This window comes from Staurois parvus, unplaced genomic scaffold (genome assembly GCF_062004578.1).
Source record: "Staurois parvus isolate SC_StPar_1 unplaced genomic scaffold, SC_StPar_1.0 ptg000439l, whole genome shotgun sequence".
NCBI lineage: Eukaryota > Metazoa > Chordata > Amphibia > Anura > Ranidae > Staurois > Staurois parvus.
Genome location: NW_028318235.1, coordinates 4,898,677 through 4,904,676, shown reverse-complemented (window position 1 = coordinate 4,904,676; position 6,000 = coordinate 4,898,677). Strand labels below are relative to the sequence as shown.

The following is a 6,000-nucleotide window of genomic DNA, read 5'->3' as shown; positions in this document are numbered from 1 at the left end:
ATACTGCATTTATGCGCATTTGCATTTAGAATTATTTTTGAACAATAACCTCAGGAGACCCTCCCAAATGCCCAGAATGCACTGAAAAATAGTAAAATATTAATTATTTCAGACATTTTGAGAGGAATAGAGAGAGCAGAAGCAGCGAGAGCAGTATGTGTTGAGATTATCTGTCTTTTTTGGTTGTATTCACTATGGATCCCATCATGAGCACAATGCAGCACGTTCTAACATTTTTCCCATAATGCAAAACCTGGAACTGACAGCGCTGGTGTACCGGGTCCATTTGAATAAATGGAAAACACTTTGCATGCATTTCTGATGATCTGGACATGGAACAGTTAAAAAAAACACTTATAAATGATCCTACTTCTAAAAGCAAGTTTGGTACATTAAAAAAAATGACTGTAAACTCAACTGCCTGTAAATGACTATGAGTACATGGACACATAGGAAAACAATAGGGAGAGTTCAGAGGCTGCAGAAAAACCGCTGAACAGCTCCTCAACGTCAGCTCAGGAGCTGCAATATACATGAGACTTACACGCATCAGGCATTTTTTTTTCAGCCAAGAGAAGACTTACATAGCTTTGGCCATACTTTTATTTTACCGTGTCCTAGAATCCCAGGACCTGGCACTGCTTTCTCAGCTTATCACCCAGGGTTTATTCGTGCACACCAATGATGCTTCTTCCAATGGTGGGCTGCCTAAAACCCTCAGGGCACACACGGCTTAGCTATACGCCTGCACTCCCACTCCGCTCCCCGGCCAGTCACTGGCGCCAGGTGAACATGACTGAGGAAGAGCTGCAGCGGGCACGAGCGCGGAGCGGAGGGCAAGAAACGTGCGCGCTCCCTGCAGTCGTTGTACACTGGGGAGGGTGAGCCTGGCTAGGAATGCGCGGCGTGTGTAGGAATGTGATCCAGACAGTCAGCGGCTAGAAGGTGCGATCGGTTTCCCGTGGAAGTTTGGATCACAGAGCGGAAGGTGAGCATGGTGCACGTTGTATTAGGCCGCCGTACGGAGCGGGCTGGTAGTTAGACGGAGTTTGCGGGGCGATGGGGAAGTGCTTAGGCCGAGATGAGGAGAAGTTGTTGGTCGGTGTTGGCGGTGAGGTTCTGGAAGCGGAAAGCGTGTGAAACAAGCCGGGGGAGTGTTCTGAGCAGAGCGGGAGGGTAGAGGTGACTGGCTGGGGAGTTAGGTGGACGTTATAAACTTCCACACGGCCAGTCCCCCCTCTCCTGTGCTGTAAACATGGAAGAAGCTGGGCCAGAGTGTGACAGTAGGGGGGGCTAGCGGCGGCGTCCGCTCCCAGGCCTCAGCAAAAGTTTGTTGAACACGGAAAGGGGGGGGGGGGTTGTCTGCTCGTCGTCACCCCCTGTGGGTACTCCTCCCCTGGTGTTGGCGGTGGGAGAGGGGGGTGACCAGGCGAACAATGTGCAGCTCTCACGGCCCCCATCTGGCAGTGTGTCATCGTTTGTGAGCTCCCTGTATGAGACTTGAGTGGCATAGGAAGTGTGTTGTTGCGGCCCCCCCCAGAGGCCTCCTGTTCGGAGACGTGGGCGTGTACAACCTACAAGTTTAACAAGAGGAGCGGAAACGGCGTGCACGACCATCACTACTGGGCTATGGACTGCTCCTGTGGGATTCTATGTGATTCTACACAGCACACTGTATACACTCCGGGACAGTCCTCGCGCTAGGTCCTTATGACAGAGAGGACATTGGCCAGCTCAGGGTTAAGGTGGCCTTGTGTTCTTCACTCTTACACTATATTGCTAAAAGTATTGGTCGGCCTGCCTTTACATGTGCATGACCTTTAATGGCATCTTAGTCTGTAGGGTTCAATATTCAGTTGGCCCACCCTTGCCGCTATCACAGCTTCAACTCTTCTGGGAAGGCTGTCCACAAGGTTTAGGAGTGTGTCTATGGAAATGTTTGACCATTCTTCCTGAAGCGCATTTGTGATGTCAGGCACTGATGTCGGATGAGAAGGCCTGGCTCACAGTCTGTGCTCTAATTCATCCCAAAGGTGTTCTATCGGGTTGAGGTCAGGACTCTGTGCAGGACAGTCAAGTTCCTTCACCCCAAACGCGCTCATCCATGTCTTTATGGACCTTGCTTTGTGCACTGGTACGCAGTAATGCTGGAACAGGAAGGGGTCATCCCCAAACTGTTACCACAAAGTTGGGAGCATGAAATTGTCCAAAATGTCTTGGCATGCTGACGCCTTAAAGTGTTACTAAACCCACAACAGTAAAATCAGTCTGTATATGCAGTAAAGCATGCTTGTTATACTCACTGTGGAACCTAAGGGGTTAATCCTCTGCATTGTGTAAAAAAAATGCTGTTTAATCCTGACTTCTCTGACCCTACCTTTCTTCCAGCGTCCCCCTTTTTATCTTCGGATAAGACATAAATCGTGTGGAGACACTCTGCACATGCTCGGTTTGGTGTGTATTGCTAGAGAGGTTTTTTTTTCTTAGGAGAGTGCATGTGATCAGCACTGTCCAGACAGGTCATGGGTCCTGCATCCTCCTAGAGCAAAATTAAAACTCCTACAAGCTTTAATGTGCTCTGCTGGACACTGATAGAAGTCACTAGACTAACTGCTGATGAGAAAAAGTATTTAGCAGTTTAAATTTACTAAAATAATTGCATTTCCATGTTCTGTGGGAGACTGGATATAGTGAATGCAGGCTCCTGGGTTTTGTAACACTTAAAGAATGCCCTTCACTGGAACTAAGGGGCCAAGCTCAACCCCTGAAAAACAACTCCACACCATAAATCCTCCCTCCACCAAACTTTACACTTGGCACAATGCAGTCAGGCAAGTACCATTCTCCTGGCAACCGCCAAACCAAGACACGTCCATCGTATTGCCAGACAGAAGTGTGATTCTTGACTCCAACGAACACGTCTCCACTGCTCTAGAGTCCAGTGTTGGCGTGCTTTACACCACTGCATCCAACTCTTTGCATTTCACTTGGTGATGTATGGCTTGGATGCAGCTGCTCGGCCATGGAAACCCATTCCATGAAGCTCTCTACTCACTGTTGTGCTAATCTTAAGGCCACATGAAGTTTGGAGATCTTTAGCTATGGACTCTGCAGACAGATGGTGACTTCTGCTCACTGTGCGCTTCAGCATGCGCTGATCCCGCTCTGTCATATTACGTGAACACTTGAATCCGATGATTTGGAGGGGTGTCCCAATTATTTTGGGAATATAGTGTATGTTCTGATGGACAGCTCAGCTATTCAGGTTTTGTACAGGAAACGACTTAAGCATGATGAGAACATTGGAGTGATCGTTTGTGGTTTTTGCACACTACTCATAACAAATACAAGAGTGCTACCAAGAGTACAAAAATTCTCATACGATCCAGTAAAACTTTCCTTGTGCATAACAATGTAGCATCGTATAATCATTAGTGATGTTATATACAGCCTTACCCGTTCAGAATGTTGCTGCGTGTTCGTGCATTGGTCTACGCACATAGATTCGTTCTCAAGTAGGTTTGTTCATAGTCAACAGTCACATCTTTCAAATAAAGTACTTTACAGTACTTTTTTCTAACCTGAAAACCATGATTTTTTTCTTATCTAGTAGGGTTGCACTGATACCAGTTTTTGCACAGCGAGTATCGATACTTTTCCTCAAGTAGTCGCCAATACCAACAACCAATACCTTATTCATTTTTTTGTGCGGTTTGATTTGAGCCCATACAAATGAATGGGCTCAAATCGCACTGCAAATAATCGCATGTGATTTGAACAGGAATGCGGTACAATTCCTGTCCGAATCACATGCGGTTTCCCACACCAACCCAGTGTCAACCCAGTCTTGTCATAGTGACTTAAGCCTGGGTTCACACCGGACCACTCTTGTTCAAATTACATGTGATTCTTTGCAGTGCGATTTGCGCCCATTCATTTTGTATGTGCTCAAATTGCACCGCACAAAAAAAATCTATCGGTTTTGGTATTCAAGCAAGGCTTAGTATCTGCACTGAAACTGGTAATATCTTTAGTATGTAGCAGCATTTTCCTTGTAACTGAAGATTGTTTTCATTGCCCTTTTTCCTTCCAGGTTGTTTTTGTTTCCGAACATGTGCGGTCTTAGTCTTTCTTTTGTATGAACAAAACCTGTACTGATTAAACGAAAATCATTAGCTCGTCGCTATTTCACAAGCACGTACAAATTTAAGCTTTGACAAGTTGGATATCTATTTACTCGATACAAGCTCATCTTTTTTATTTTACAGAAAATTGCAGTGTAATGAGCCCCTTATAGGTCATCAGTATAGTGTTATGGAGGATGTCTCATGCTGGAATTATTGCTCTCATTCTGGCGTGCGTGGTGACATGAAATGTGTATTGTAATTCATGTTTTCATGCGTTGGTGCTCTGGCGTGTGCTTGTAAGTTTGTATATGTGGGGGGGGGGGGGGGCTTTTTTTTTTGAGGGGATGGTATGTGCTTGGCTGTAACTTTTTAATTTTTTCAGTTTAAAAAAAACAACTTTTTTTTCACTTTTTCTTTTCATAACATAGGGGAGAAAAAGTCCCCTATGTGATGATTGTTGGTGACAAGCTCTTTATTGAGACATCCAAGGTCTAAAAGACCCTGGATGTCTGCTCTGTACTGCACTGAATGTAATGCAACACACATCGCACTGCATTACATTCTTTCCCAGCCTCTATGGCTGTGAATCTATCAACGGGAATCCGGAAGTGACATCATAACGTCACTTCTGTGTCAGGACAAGAAGGGGAGGGGGAGCAGATGTGTCCGCCCTCCTTTTCTAGTTGACAGTGGTGAACTGGTCCAGGGCCCGCAGATGGGCAAGCGGGGCCTGGGAGACAGTGGGCGGGGGAAGGTTCACGTGTATTCGGGGTGGGGGTGCAGGTACAAACTGTAGGCTGTGTGAAAGCAATTGGGCGGCAGGCCGAATGCTTTCACCTGACTGGTGAGCCCTGCTGCATGGCTAATGGTTAAACAAAACTACCTGCCCCGTGTCCGGAACTACATGTATCGGGCGATATAAATTTAACATCCCTGATATATGTTAATGAAATATATGAAATTAAAGTGGAGTCAGCCAGTCGCTGACATCTTGGGTGAGGGTTTCTGGGTTGCCGATCACTGGCTTGACTGAGATGATGTTAGGACGGGAGTTAATTCATCTTGGCATCAACAAAATTGTACAAGTTGCACATAGCAGGTAAGTAACTTGAAGCAGAAGAGACATAAGTCTGCTGAGGAATTTATCCTTGGCTTTTGGCTAGTTCCTCAGACTGTCCCATACAGTACCTCTGTGTTCCTGTGCCCCTCTTTCAGCTCACCCAGCTTTCCAGGCTCTCAATAGGCAATCTCCGGACACCCCCGGCTGTCTCAGTCTCCTGAGCCCTCTAGATTCCTTTCGCTATCTCAAGGAACCTCCTGTATCCTGAGCAGAGCACACCTCTCTCCTAATGGGAGCTCTTAGTGACCCCCAAGCCTATCGTTAGGACAGGATACCAGATTCCTTCAAACATATTAAAAAGGGTCTGCTCTGGCATTATTTAAATTGCTGCCCAGGCTATTATTGCTAGGTAGTGTCGTAAATCAAATACAAACCCCAGTGGAAGCAACTGGGAACAACAGCAACTCAGCCACGAAGTGGTAGGCCATGTAAAATGACAGAGCGGGGTCAGCGTATTCTGAAGCGCACAGTGAGCAGAAGTCGCCAACTGTCTGCAGAGTCAATAGCTACCTTCAAACTGCGTATGGCCTTCAAATTAGCACAACAGTGCGTAGAGCGCTTCATGGAATGGGTTTCCATGGCTGAGCAGCTGCATCCAAGCCTTACATCACCAAGTGCAATGCAAAGCGTCAGAGTTCGTGGTGTAAAGCATGCCAACATTGGACTAGAGCATTGGACATGTGTTCTCTGGAGTGATTAATCACTCTTTTCTGTCTGGCAATCCAATGGATGTGTCTGGGTTTGGTGGTTGCT

At 46.5% G+C, this 6,000-nt stretch overlaps 1 protein-coding gene across 1 annotated transcript in view; it reads left to right on the top strand.

Annotated features, from left to right (window-relative positions):
- Positions 1 to 870: 870 nt before the first annotated feature.
- REST (RE1 silencing transcription factor) overlaps positions 871 to 6,000 on the top strand; it is a 39,783-nt gene continuing 34,653 nt past the window's right edge. The window contains exon 1 of the mRNA XM_089687898.1: positions 871 to 988. The gene's annotated coding sequence lies outside the window, so the exon portion shown is untranslated. The remainder of the gene's footprint in view (positions 989 to 6,000) is intronic.